The sequence below is a fragment of the Pteropus medius genome, unplaced genomic scaffold, assembly GCF_902729225.1.
Source record: "Pteropus medius unplaced genomic scaffold, Ma_sr-lr_union100, whole genome shotgun sequence".
In the NCBI taxonomy this organism is placed as follows: domain Eukaryota; kingdom Metazoa; phylum Chordata; class Mammalia; order Chiroptera; family Pteropodidae; genus Pteropus; species Pteropus medius.
The window spans coordinates 12,565-27,431 of NW_024342475.1; the positions used below are offsets into that span (position 1 = coordinate 12,565).

The 14,867-nt window shown below is 46.2% G+C and overlaps 1 protein-coding gene across 7 annotated transcripts in view; it reads left to right on the forward strand.

Annotated features, from left to right (window-relative positions):
* The window catches only part of CD177 (CD177 molecule), a 39,640-nt gene that overhangs the window by 1,262 nt on the left and 23,511 nt on the right, over positions 1 to 14,867 (forward strand). For 2 of the 7 annotated variants that reach the window (XM_039866047.1, XM_039866048.1), the window contains exon 2: positions 2,530 to 2,595. The exons of 2 other annotated variants lie outside the window; for them this stretch is intronic. The gene's annotated coding sequence lies outside the window, so the exon portion shown is untranslated. Of the gene's footprint in view, positions 1 to 2,529; positions 5,219 to 6,462; positions 6,686 to 6,946; positions 7,093 to 7,567; positions 7,709 to 8,040; positions 8,189 to 8,729; positions 10,112 to 14,867 lie in introns of those variants that run through there. 3 more of the 7 variants (XR_005653551.1, XR_005653552.1, XR_005653553.1) reach the window with 3 other exon arrangements.

Here is a 14,867-nt window from a genome sequence, read left to right on the forward strand (position 1 = left end):
CTCCTAGTCAAAGACCCACCGGACACTCACCCCCAAACGAGAAGGCAGTCACCGTACAACCAGCTCTGAGACCACATTCCTGTGAAGCCATCCCTCATTCTCTCACTTTCCAGTTCTTCTTTGTCAGGCAGGCGGACTTAGGACCATGACGAAAGCAAAGTTCAGAGTCAAGATTTCATGCCAGTAGTTGATGAAACCACATCCGAGAAATCAGTCCACACAGTTAAGACAGAGATCTGTGGGTGCTCCTGTCGATGGTTACTATAACGAACGAGATTGATAGTTAAAGCCGCAATCTCCTCTGTTGAGTTTTCACGATGTGTCGTCTCATAAAAAATAATATGTCAGGTTATCTTTTAAGAATTCACTAGGAACAAATAAAAAATGAAAACATCAGAAAAGTAAAAGAGACTTCTCAAAGATTTTGTAGGTACAATCTAGATCCATACACAAATTTTAAAGCAGGCTCATATTCTAAAAATTTCCATAATGTTATTTTTATACAGATGTTTAATAATGAGGCCGCAATCTCCTCCGTTCGCTTCCCTCGAGGTGTAAAATCATAAACATCATACGAGGGGTTGCCTTTTAAGAAGTCACAGGATTGTGCTGGGTAGCTACCTACCTGGAGCACAAGCAGAAATTAAACCAGAATCTGACGTTCTGGTTGGCGATGCATCATCCTTTGAAAGAAATGTGTGATCTTGTTCTTTAAACCGTTCACATGAGAGAGGTTGCATGCAGCTGACGCTATCTTGGGGAGTAGGAAAGTCAGCCCCTTTTCAATGAAATCTGGACACACTTTGTCCAAGAATGGCAAGGCTAGCCGCATTCCGTAAGTCATTAATTTACCTCTCACAAATTTCCATAGCACCATTGAGAGCATCATGGCCACAAGAAGCACTACTTTCTCCTTGGCCATCTCTAAGAGATATGAAGGAAGTGAATCCATTGAAACCACCGAAAGAATTTAGCGTCAGGGTCCAGAGGTTTCAGGCCAACAATGACTGCATGCTGGGAGCGCCGGCGTATTATACGGAAGTCTCAGATAGGCCTCTCCCCCAAAGAAGTCTGGCCAATGAGAGTGTGGAGCATAAACGCACCCCACCAATGTGTGGGCGCCACGTCAGCTAAGTACAAACAGGGCAGGCGGTGAGGCAAATCTCCCTCTTACAGGGCATGAGGAACGTACAGCGGTTTAGCAGAAACGGAATAGTTCTCATGTGTGAGGAGTGACCATTTTTAAGTTATAGTAGTATTTCTAAAGAAGTCCCCAAAGAAGCAGGTGTTGTTCTCATGAGCCCATAGATGCCGGGAGGGGTGCACCACAGCCACAGGCCTTATGCCGACACCCTTCTAACTCCATGTACACTTTCACTTCACCTTTAAGGAACCGCATGGCAAGTTAATGAGAAGTACTCTCATGAATCTCACAGACTCTTGACTGGAACAAGTTTTGAAATAGCCATAGTGTTCACTCCCTAGAGGACGAAAGAGCCCGGCTACCGACACCTGCCTCATGGCCTCACCGAGTGCTCACTCCCCATTGGTCACTTGGGCATCCACCTCGGGGCAGACATTTCTGTTCTCACCTCTTTGCTTTCATTGTCACTGTGGCAATCTCAGTGTGCTTGCCTGATAGAGAGTCAACAAACAGGACACTGGATGGGAGAAAGAGCTCCAATTGGGTGAGATGCCTTGTTTTTATGCCTGCTCTTGTTGGCTAGTGGGCATTGGGCTGAACCATCAAGAACCTGCCCCAGTAATGGAGGTTTAAAGGCCGAGGGAGGCAGCAGGGAAAGGCACGGAGAGAGAGGGTTCTGTTCAGAGTCGCGATGGGAAATTGTAAATCCCGGGATTAGGAGGATCTACTGGTTCCATGGAAGACGGCGTTTCCGAGGAGTCTAAGCTTGCGGCTGAGGATACTGATTCGGGGAGCGGGGTGGGTTGTGGACCTACCATGTAAGGGGGCGGCAGCCAAAATTATTGTGATGAAGTGGAGGGTGCTGTCCTTCCAGACTGGGGTGGGTTTCAGAATGCAATATTGAAACAGAGGAAATGTTAAGGTTCTTGAAATCACACAACACTGCCCGGGCATAAAGGACAAGAAAGAACAGCAGAGGCACAGGCCAGCAGGAGGCATGGCACAGGGGCTCCGTGGGAGAGGTCGGTGAGCATCCGGAGTGGGGCTAAGAGTCTGGGAGTGACAAGGGATTGAAGGGCTGAGGACACCATGAACATAAGAGACTTGAGGTGAGGGCCTTAGAATGAGTCAGGAAGGGAGTTTGTGAAGTAGTCTGACTGTAAAAGAAAAGGAATTGCCGTCTGGCAGAAGGTGTGAGTGCAGGGCAGGGGACAAAATGCACAGGAAGCTCTTTGCAGAGTGTTTTTCACTGTCCGCCTCTGACCAGGGTGACGTGTGCAGCTTGTTTAAAGCGTGGTTTCAGGTCAGATGCTGTCAGCATCTCTTGGGAGTGCTGCAGGAAAGCAAAATATCACCCCCTCTTCCCAAACCCTCCTCCATCCTAGCCAATAAGCATGCCATGTCCCAGGGATCTGTAGGTGAATGTGTGAAGGCGATTGGAGTTTGCACAGGTGTGTGTGCCACATGGGTTAGGGATTGAGGTGAAGAACACTTTGGGAGCATGTGGGGCCTTTCCTTCTTAACTAGTCAGAGTGAACATTCTGTGAGTCCATAGGTGAGAACTGTGTGACAGGACACAGCGCTTGAGTGGTCGGTGCTAGTGCTCTTTGTAACCTACTTCTGTGTTACCTGGGGCGTATCACCCCCATTTATTATAACTGATGCTGTCTCCACCCAGCCTTGTGTTAGTGAGTGTGATAGAAACCAGGCAATAACGATGAGTCCTGGCTGCCTGCACGTGTTACCTCCTACATTCAGACACTCGGTCTCTCCCGAGGCCAAGAATCTGGTTGGCAGCTATGGATCTATTGCTGTAGAAGGCATGGCTATGCTTTAGATGCCCAGGAGTCTGCACGTAATTCTCCTATTATGTTTCAACAGAGACTTGACAAAGCATTATTCTCCTAACATGATCAGACAAAGGTGCAAGTGCAGTAACTCGGCCTCTAGTCTCGAGAAGATGTCCAGCGAGGCTAAGGCCACTGGAGCCATTAAAGCTTCACAGTCGTAGCAGATCTTTGAGTGGTCACAGATGTGCATGGTCCTACGGCCCATGGAACTGTCACCCTTTGCTGAACTTGCTGATCTCTAGATCTGATCCTGTCAGTGGCATCATTCGTACCTCTGTCCTTACCGATGTCATTTTCATTGATCATTAAGGAGAACACGGGTCTCGTGTCTTCCAAAGCCGTTTAGAATCCTAGTCATTTCTGATTCAGCTGGTCCGATTATCATGTCGTCATCCATAATACTCATTGGGATTATGTGATGTCCTGCAGCTTCTCTCGAACCCTTTGGAATGCATAGGCAGACAGGAACGTACATGGTAGTTGTTCCCATGTAGATGCTGACAGTTGCTGATCCACTTCCAGACCAGTTTTGGAAACACTGTTTTCCCATGAAAAGCCGTATGCCCCGCATTTGAGAATATGTCTGGAACTACTCTAGTTAAGATGCATTTGTCACAGCAGGTATATTTTGGTTCAATAGGTTATTTTCGTAATCATGGGCCATTATTTGTCTGGATTTTGGAGAAACGAGACTGATGAATTAAATGGGCTAATGATGTAGACCATGATGCCTGTGTCCTTCAGTTTGATGGAGGCGCTGATCTCTGTCACTTGTCCTGGGACGTGATAGGTTTTTCTTCTCTAGAATTGTAATTGGAGGGGACAGAGAGGTTTATGTCTCCAATGAACATCACTTTTGTTTCCTGCTGTAAAATCTTTTACTTACAGGTGTAGAAACCACTGTGAGAATCGTATTCACAACTCTATATATGCATTCTTATTATATAACAACAGTGGAGGAAATGACCACAAGGTGCGCCCACAGACCCAGTGGGCCCAACGTGAGACAGACATATGTATCCAAATGGTTCAGGAATCCATGAATTTCTGACCCCTTTATGTCAATAATCTATGGTGGTGTTTTGATTCATTGAATGTCAGGTGAACCTGGGCTCGATATCCAAGAGCTCTGGAAATACCTGCATATACTCCTTGGTTCCAGGTGTCCAGTTACCCAGATGATGTCTATGCGTCCCCTTCAAAGAAGCACCAAGGAAGCACAATGCTACACCTAACTCGGTGTTGTAGGCACACTACTCTTCAGGCATCGGACATCTTTATCATTTAAGAGTCTGGGTGGGAAGGACTCTCAGGCGTTATCTTGGCAAAGGATCATCACTTTGTATTGGGGCAGCTGACCCCTGCCTTCTGCTCCTCTAACTTCATGTCTTGATTTTGTCTATCACGTGACACCCTTGCTGGCCTTTCATGCTGCGTTCCTGAGGACGCCATCTTCAAGAAGCCATCTCCCTCCCCGGTCTCTGCAGACCAGGCTGCCCTCAACAGTGCTGCTTCTTATGTAACCATGCCCATCTATCTTCTGAGGACTACATGCTGACCTCTTGCCATTGCCAGATCCTGTTTCCTGTTGCTACTCTAGAGCCGCGTCTGGAACAGCACCACCTGTTTCCAGCACTGCTCTCTGAAGGTTGCCATCCACTTGCATCTCACTGATGCTCTGGTCCCTTCATTAGTGCTGTTCTCATAGGCCCGTCTGAGCATTCTAGTTGTCTGGTTGCCTTTTGACTTATATGAGGCCCGTGCCAGCATGCCCACTTCTAGATGGATTAGTCCCTGACCTCACGCAATATTGCGGTGCGTTCCAGTTCTGACGTGAACCATGTAGAGTCAGCTTTGACCCCGCTTGTGGGTGCAGAGGGGTCCACAAGACTAACTTCAGATCTAGCACTGCTCCCTGCTTTGGAGTTCCCAGGAATTCCTCACTCTTACCCATTAGGTTGCGCTTAGCAGGACCCGCGCTGGCTGGATTTTTGCTAGAAAGATTTATAGGACTCAGGAATGCTATCATTATGCTTACAGTTTTCTTATGGCAAAGGGTGCAGTCAGATTAGGTCTGAAGCGCTCCTGAATCCCACAGATGACGTAGCACTCGGAAAATTCCAAGGCTTAAGAATTTAACATCCTTCACCTGGGACCGAGGGCAATGACCAGACAACTACTTGATCGTACAACACTGATATATGCCGTTCCTGCCTTGTGAGAGGTATTTCAGTATCGTTACCAGAATACATGCCAGGCCCTTGACGTGGGGTTACAACCTGTGTGGCATGAAATGGCCGTATGAGGACACGCTCCATTCTTCAGCTTTGTGGTCCATCTCCAGATGAACTCTTATATCTGGTTCACAGATATAAGGGTGTTTGTGCTCTTGTTTATGCATAGGAGCTGCATTCTGTTGCTCCTGTGAGGTTTATCCCCTCTCCTCCCTATGGCTAACCAAATAATTTCTATTTTTGGTGTGCTGAGGCTTGACCCTTTTGTGAGTCTGGGGACCATAGTGGGGTAGGGACAGCCTTGATGGGCAAGTGTTGTCTCAAAAGACACTTGATTCATCTGAAGCTCTGCAAAGCCTCTCATGAATGGGTATCTTAGTTTTCAAAGCCGTTGTAACAAACAACCACACAAGTAGTGACAGAACCACTCACACATTGAATATCAGAGTTTGAAAGGAGCATGATATGGCTACAATGAAAGTGTAGCATAGCACTGCTCTATCCGAATCCAGTGAGTAGGAGGGAAGAGGTAGGGCTGTCGGGATGAAGGCGTGCGGGAGGAAAGGTCATTTTCTTGGTACTTTTTCAAATTCTTCTGGCTTTATAACAAAGGAAAGGCCAAATTTTTTACGTATCTGTGATAGGCCAAATAAGGGTCCGCGGCGACATTCATAGCCTAGTACCTATGAACTGTGGAAGTTACTTCAAGTGATCGAGGGGCCTTTGCAGATGAGATCAGGTTAAGATCTTGCCGTGGGGAGATTATTCTAGATTATCCACGTGGACGTTGGACAGAATCTCAAAGTTCTTGAGGGCTATCAGGACATAGGGGGAAGAAAGTGATGTGAGGACGGGGCGGGGAAAGCAAAGGTGATGCGATCGAGGTCCTTGAGCCAAGGCAAGAGCGGAGCGTCCACCAGCTTCCAAAGGCAAGAACTCCGTTTGTCTTCAAGGGCCTCAGAAATGAGCACAGTCCCGCAAACACTCTGATTTTATCCCAGAGACAGCGACTGGCAATTTTAGGATCACAGCCTGTTAGATATGAATCGGTTGTCCGTCAATGACATGAGTCCTAAGGTGTCACAGCATCATTGGCAACCTAACAACATTGATAGCAGTAAAAACTATAAATAAATTTCAAAGTAGTAAGCCTTGAGACGAAATTGTTTATTTTTTGCAGAGCTGCTTTTTATGTCATGTAAAATACAGTATATATTTATCTTTGAAACAACAGGGCCTGAGAATCACACCTCTGAGAATGAAAAAGAGAAAGAAAAAAAGACTGTGCAGCCTAGGATCTGTTAAACTGCATTTCATAACTAGAGGAGCAGAGATCTGAAACCAGCACAGAGGGATGTGTCTGTGTAGCAAGGGCTCGAGGAGGAACTGTTCAGCCACAATTCAGAGGCCAAGAGACAAATGTCTGAGCACCGATCAAAGTCCAGTGCAAAGTCCAGGTAGAGGGTCTGGTGGGTGGAGAAGATGTGATTTATTAAGGCAGGACCGGGAAAGATTCCCAGAAAGGAAGTTCAGTTCGACGTGTTCAGGGCTTAGGAGTCTGTAGGATGGTGCCAAGGAACAACCTTCTATGGTCAGAGCTACCCTGTGAGGGTAATAAACATGATAAGAAATTGTGTTAGGGTTCTCCAGAAAAGCAACTTGTATGTGCGCGTGAGAGTGACTGAATATACATTTAAAATTAATTTTGTATTGACTAGGAGTTGCCTCACAGCATCATGGAGTCTGGGAAGTCTCATGATCTGCCATCGGCAAGCTGGAGACCCAGAAATGTCGGCGCTATAGATCTGACCCAGGCCGGAAGTTCTGAGAATAGGACGGCCACGGTAGAAGTTCCAGTCCACAGGTAGAGGGGAAATGTCTTTTTTTCCTATTTGTGTTCTATTCAGCCTCTCGAATTATCGCACGATGCCTACCCCAATAGGGGAGAACCACCGGTTGACTCAGGCCACAGACACAAATGTTAACTCACCTGGGAACACCTTCACGGACATATCCTGATAATGTTTCACTAAATATTGGACCACTCATGGTCAGCCGATTAGACACCTAAAAGTAGCCATCACAGAAGTCAAACCTGTCATTTAAAAATATGAAGAATTTTTACTTTTGAAAGAGGTAAGGTCCCTACAGGCGATTGACTTCCAGTGTTGACTTTGAAAATCTTCTCCCATTTGACATGCCACAGATACAATCAAATTTCCTCCTCAGTCTCATTGTTCAGGTAGTGTACTCTCTTCAGAGAGGACTCGTAGGCGAGCGATCAAACTTACGTGAACCACAGCTAATTTAAGTCCTTTTCCCTCTACACATCATTGTAGACATTGAGATGCTACCATGTGACTGCGTCATTATCTACTTGGGGGCAGAAGGCTGCTGACTGAGATGGAGCAGAACAGACGTGGATTCCGGGGCACCGAGAGAAGTGGAGAATGACGGTGCTGGGGCTTGTTTGGAATTTGGTATTCCTTAAGGTTCTATTTTCTCGAGGAAGGAAACTCTACTTTTCTCTTATGCTATCATTAACTCATGAACACTTAATATACCATCCATCGTCATGAGAAATAAAACATTGATTTTTTTTTCTGCCTGGTTTCCCACCGGGATTTCAGAAGTCTTTCTTAGTATGCTTATTTTCATGGCCTTTGGTCTTCGCGTACGTTCGGTAAGACTGTGCCATCCCCGTGAATAGGATGTAACTGGAAACGTTGGGGAAACAGCCACGACTTTGACTCAAATGTCTTAGCTGCCAATGATGCCCACATGATCATTAATGATCCCACACTTTAAGGAGCTATGATCGATCCGATGATGCTATTGGAACCTTGAGAATTCAGACGTCAACCCAAGCAATAGAGAGACGGGTGAAATCCGAAGGTGAATCCTCCCAAACGTGAGAGGCTCTGAACGGGTCAGTCTGACAAAACGACGGAACCTAAGCGGTGAGTGCCCAACCCAGTAAAAACTATACAGGTTCAGGACAAATTGAGTGACCTAAAGCAGCCAAGCTTTAGCATTCAGATTACCCTTCCTTGGAGATGATGTTTGATCACAAGGGACGTAACGTTAGAGAAAAATGCACTTCCATGGAAACGGCCAGGAAGCGTAGGATTCTGAGAGATGTGGTCGTGGCCCCGTTAATGGTCTCTTGGCTATTTGGCACCTGTAGATCAGTGGCTGGGAACCTCTAACCCTTTGTAGATTTGAGGACCCGATGGAGATGCAGACTGGGTTTTGGCTGAAAAGAGTTCATTGAGCTTCCCTGCACTGTGCATGTGGCAGTTTTGCTACGACCCAGAGGTCTTCATGTTCCGCTCAGAGTCAATGAATTTCGGACAGCTGCTTCCTGACTACCGACCACTGGCCGCCATTTCCTGAGAGCATTTCATGTAGAAATGTAGTTGCAATGTTGCAATCACAGAATCTTTCTCTGCCCTATTGCAATGTCCACACGTCTTCTTAATTGTTTTTTACTTGTTCCAGGACTCTGGCAAAATCTTTCTCAAAGGCTCAGTCTCATCTCTTTGAAATGTCATGCTGTTGGAGCTTTAGGAACCCTCCTGGTGGCCCTCTGCATGGGAGTAGGAACCCAACTTGGATGAGTACTCTTACAACCAAGATGGAAAACTGCATCCCGTCAGGATTTCATGAGAAGTTTTATAGTACAGCCGGTTGGCCACGCAAAGGCTTGTGATTCCCTCTCCCCAGTCTGATGATCCCTCCAGCCCCATGTTTCAGAGAGTTCAGTTTGTTCTCATGGCCTTATTATGCTTGTCTAAATAAAGTCCTTCTTGCCTCTTTCACTTTGTCTGATGCAAGTTTTAATGTGACATTACCCTCCTGTAATGAGCTGATCCTGTCATCTGGCACTTGGTGTCAATCCTTCCCATACTTTCAAGCCTTCCTCCTTCGTTCCTCATGTGGCTGCCTCCTCCACAAGAATATTTCCCATGTTCCTCTCTCCCTTCTGACTCGGTGTCCACAACAGTAGACAACCTGACTGCCCAGATCCTTCTGGGACCTCAGGTAATCGAAACATCATGGTCCTCAGAATGAAGAGCACTGTGAGTCAAAACCTGTTGACACGACACAAACCTGGAAGCGCACACCACCCCGGGAGCCCTCCCCATCCATCATTTCTCAAGCCACATGCATTTTCACTTTGCATTCAAAAAACAATATCACACAGATGTAAAAAGTATATCATGTCAAAGATGCAGGACAGCCTGATGACGATACTGAATCCTGAATAAGGCCCCGGCATAAACCCTGTAGTGGACTAAAGGTCCTGGCTACCACCTCCCACTCGCATGGCCTCCCTGTACGATTAAGCCCCAGAGTCTCCTCCTCGGGCATTGATCTAGATCAGACATTTGTGTTTTCACCTATGTGTTTTTCCCCCCACAAATTCGGTGTGCCGGTGTGAGTGAGAGATGACAAACAGTATGTGGAAGTAGAAAATAGCTTCTACCAGGTGGAGTGTCTTTCTTTTATGACTGTTCCTTTGGGCTAATGAGCACTGGGCTCAATCCTCAAGAACCTGTCCTGGAGGATGGGCAGTGGTGAAACCCGGGGTCAGGCAGCAGGGAATGGCATGAAGGGATCGGGTCCCATGGAGAGTCGGAATGGGAAACTGTAAAGCCTGGGAGGGGTTTGGCGTGTTGGCTGTGATTTAGGATCAAGAGGGTGCACTGGTGCCATGGAGGAGGGCTCTTTCAGGGCACTTCAGGATGAGTTTGAAGAGTCGGGGTTGGAGGTGGGCCGACCAGTTGATGGAGAGCAATGGGAAATGTTGCAGTGAATTTGGGAGAGCCATATTTCCACCCTAAAAAGGGTGTGAGTGATGAGAAATCGAACATGAGCAAAATGGCTAAGTGTCTAGCAGACTCAAATAAGCATACTTATGTTAGGGACAAAAAAAGCACCAGATCGGAGTACCCGCTGAAAGGAGACAAGGGATGTAGCCAAGTTGGAGAGAGAGGTAAGCATCTAGTTGGGGACCAAGAGTCTTGCCAGTGATGATGGATTGAGGCTATGAGCACTTGAGCTGAAGGCATTCGGGAATTTGAGTTGGGAATTGAGTTCGAGCGCAACGTCCTCAGACTGAAAAAGGGATTTGGGATTGCAGCCCGGGGGAAGGTAGTAAATGCAGGGGAAGGGAGTAAATTCCATTGTGAGCAGTTTCCAGGACAGTGTCAGACTTTTACAGGGTCTGCCTCCACCAGGTCGACCCGTGTGTGGATGCTTTCTTAATGAAGTCTGACGTCCAAGAGTTTCGGGATACTGTGGGAGCACTGCAGAAAAGGGAACGTCATCCCATTTCTCAGGTCTCGGTCACTCTGGTCGGCCTATTGGTCCTGCCCACAGGGAATTGTGTGGGAATGAAGGTTACAGATCCTCTGAGTAACGGTAAATATGAGCCTGCGGACAGGAAGTGTAGGGCTGTTTGCCAGCTGGGGTGACTATGGAGTGAGTGGAGTCTTTTCTTCTTTGTTGGCTGGTCGCAGTGAATATCCCATGAGTGTGTATGTGAGATCCGTGTGACAGGTATCACTGCTGGAATGGTAGGTGCCAATGGTCCGGGCCACGTGTGCTTGTCTAATCCAGGAGATATAGCTTCCATTTATGAGGCCAGCTGCTGTCTCCACCTGACCTTCTGTTGGTCGCTCGAGGACTCATGTCATCATGAGCACTTCTGGCTCCCTCGTCACATCACAGCCCACATTCACACACTCCATCTCCTCTGAGGCTTGGAAGCGGGTCGGGACTTGTTTGCTTTTTGCTGTCGATGGCCTCACTGTGCTCCAGAAGTCTGGGAGTGGGCACTGTCAGCCTCTCATTAGATGCTGCTAGAGTTTGCACACAGCACTTTTAATCTCTCTACGTGGGCTGCACATGGTACACGTGCAGTAACTTGCCCTCAGTTCTGGAGAGTATGTTCCACTTTGCCCAGATTCTTGGAGACCTAAAGATTTCCCAGATGCAGCCGATTGTGGAATAGTTACAATATCGATGGCCCTACATACCACGGGACGCTCACCTGTACTTCAGACACATGAACACTAGTACTCTTCCCGTCACCGAAGTAAATCTTTGTCTCCATTGTCATCAACAGCTCAGGAGCAGCAGCAGGAAAGGATTCAGAAACTTAATAAAAGGTAATGAATTATCTGATTTCAGGCTGAAGGAGGAAAGACAGCTTTCTCACACAGAAATGCTACCAGAGGCCATTGCTCCTTCCTTGAGCCCTCCGTCCATCCAGTCTGCTCCCGCTGGTGATCACCATATCTGAGTCTCCGATACCTTGGCTGACTTTCCTTGCCCCAATGCAGTGATTCCCTGAGATTTCAGCTCATTTTCCTTACAGGAACAACCAAGGTGTTGTCAATGGCTCTTCCACACAATTTGCCTATCCTGACTCATGCTGCAGAATTTCTTAAACCTGTCAGAGGCTCACAAACTCCCAAGAAGCAGCATCTGGCCTTGCCTTCCCCCATAACCTTTGCTAAGCAGCCCCACACCGGGACCTACTGGCAACAAACCTCGTTTCACAGTTTCACTTCTATCAAGAACCTTCTATTTAACTACAAGTGGCAATCCCTGGCAGATCACTTTTTTTTTAGCTCATACCAAGAGGCCCAGAGCAGGGCACAAGCAGCGACCAACTTGGCTTGCACCTGAGCCCCTCCCATGATGCCCTAGAACCAACACCTTCGCAGACTAGGTGTTGACCAAGCCAGAGTAACACACGACCACCTCCAAAGTGGTAACACCCAAATGGAAGGCTGGAGAAGCACCAGCGTCCCGCTAGAGCGAACCCTGCTCCGTACCATCAGCCCCTACACAGAAGTCCCTTCACTGTAGTCCCGGCCAGTCCTCACAACCAATTCACGAGGGCAAATCCCTCCCATTACTTTCAAATATTACCAAGACTCAAGTAAAATAGGAAGGCTCACATGACCCACACAAGAAACACATAGAAAGCACCTGGCTCAGGTAACCAGGGAGACTGCTTCATTGAATCCACAGGACACCTACTACACAAGCCTAGTCTTCTAAGATCGGGAGAAGTAGCACCCAGAAAAATGTAGTTACTTACCTTGGAGGTCCCATAAAACTGTCAGCTGATTTTTCAACAGAAACCTTGAAGGCCATCAGAGACTGGCACGAAATATCAAAAATGATAAAAACTAAGGTTCTACAACCAAGGTATCTCCTCCCGGCAAACCTATCCTTTAGAATCAAAGACCTGGTAAAGAGCTTCCCAGACAACAAAAAGCTAAAGAAGTTCATCACCACCCACCAGGATTGCAAAATGTTATTGTACTTCCTTCAGAAGAAAAAGAAGAAGTAAGAATAAAAATATGAATAATAAAATGGGAATAAGTACATATCTTTCGAGAATCACTTTAAATGTGACTGGATTACATGTTCTCGTCAGAGACATAGGACAGCAAATGGGCGAGAAAACAACACCCTGACATATGCTGCCTAAAAAGGCGTACATAGGACAAAAGACACACGCAGAACCAAAGTAAAAATATATATATATTGAAAAAGAGATTTTATAAAAATAAAAACAAAAAGTTAGCTGGGATAGCAATACTTATACAAGACAATTTAGGATTTAAAACAAAGGCTATAACAAGAGATAAGAAGGGCCCAGCAATTCCCCTTCTAGATATTTATCCAAAGTAATAAAAAGCACGAATTCAAAAAGTCACATGCATCCATATGTTCATGGCAGCATAACTGACAATAGCCAACATATGGAGGCAACCTGGGTGTCCATCAGTGATGAATGGATAAAGAGGTGGTACATATATATGATGGAATATTAGTCAACCACCAAAAGGATGAAATCTGGTCCACTGCAACAACGTGGATGGACCTAGAGGGTATTGTGCTGAGTGCAGTGAGTCCGACAGAGAGGGACAAATACCATGTGACTTCACCTATATGTGGAATCCAAACAACAAGGTAAATGAACAAACAGAGGAGAAACAAACGCATAGATACAGAGAACGTTTTGATGGTTTCCACATGGGTCCTCTGTTGGGTGTCTGGATGGGGGAAAAACGGTTAAGAAATGGAAATGGGTGGACACAATATTATAGTCATGAGGATATAAAGTATAATAGGGGAACGTAGTCAATAATATTGTAATAATTATGTATTAGATGGATACTAGATTGAAAGAGAGATTGCCTTGTAAGTTATAGAAATGTCTCCTGGCTATGTTGTACAACAGAAATTAATATACAGTGATATGTGAACTGTCACTGAAAAGTAAAAACATTTTTTAAAAATAGATGTCATTTTTTGATGATCGTGTCTGATTTTCATGTTGTCATCAATATCATGGACCAGTGTGATATTCAGCAGGTTTCTAGATCCCTTGTACTTACCAGGGAAGATGGCAGAGACCACGAACATGTACAGTTGTTGGTCAAGTGTAACTGCACGCTGTTGCTAATCAATCTCTGTTGCTGGTATGTTTTGAAAAAGTACATCTGCCAGATCAACAGCTGCATACAACATATCAGCGGGAGTATCATCACCCAACCTAGGTGAGATTCAACAATCTTCACAGCAACTACAATGGCAGTTAAAACGAGCTCATATTCGTAGTCGTGAACTGAGACTGTCCATCATCCATCTGGATTTTGGAGCTATCGGATATCAGTGATTTAAATAGCGATACGATGAAAATCGTCCCCACCATATCCTCGCATTCTTGTGGGTGTCTCAAATCTCTACATAAGCTCTGTACAGTGGTATGGTTTTCTTTGATGGAACATTTGAGAGTGGAAATAGATAGATTGAAATGTTTCCACTAAACATCTGTTTATTATACTACTACAATAAGCTTATACCTTCAGGTCTAAAAACCACAGTGACAATGATTTTAACTGCTAAGTGTAGATTCATTCATTTTATCCAGCTTTGGAAGGAAAATAACCACCGGGTGCTTTCATGGACAATGTGGGGTAGAATGACACAGATGTGGGCAGGAAATCCTTCACTCTAAAGGGACCATAAGGGTGGGTTGAGTCCCCTGATATCATGCTAAACCAGGCACCATGTCCAAGAGCTCTTGAGATGGGTAGGTCTTTTAGTTTTCCAAGTGTACAGAGACTTAAAATTCCTGTAGGTCTTTTCTGAGATGGACTGCAAAATCACGATGGGTGTACACGTGCCTCGGCGGTGCACATACCCTACTCTGAAGGATGGGGTCTCTTTCTCAGTCAAGAGTCTGGTTGTGAGGTTTTCTCGGGTCTGAACTCTGCACAGGATCATCACTTTGTATTGATGTGCCTGACCTCAGCCTTCTGCTGCTACAGCTTCATCTCCTGATTGTATCTAGTGAATGACACCCTTGCTAGCCATGTATCTCTTGTCCGTAAGGACACCAGGTCTTTGGGGCCCTGTCCTGCTTCTCAGCAGTCTGATCGTTCTGCCTCATATGGTATTTGTGTCCAACTTCTTTCTGATGGCTGCCTGCTGGCCTCTGCCATTCCCAGATCTCAACGACCTGTTGATGCTAAGGAGCCCAGCTCTGTTTCAGCTCAGACCTTTGGAAATTGCCTTCCCTCACGTCTCAGTGATGCTCGAGGACCC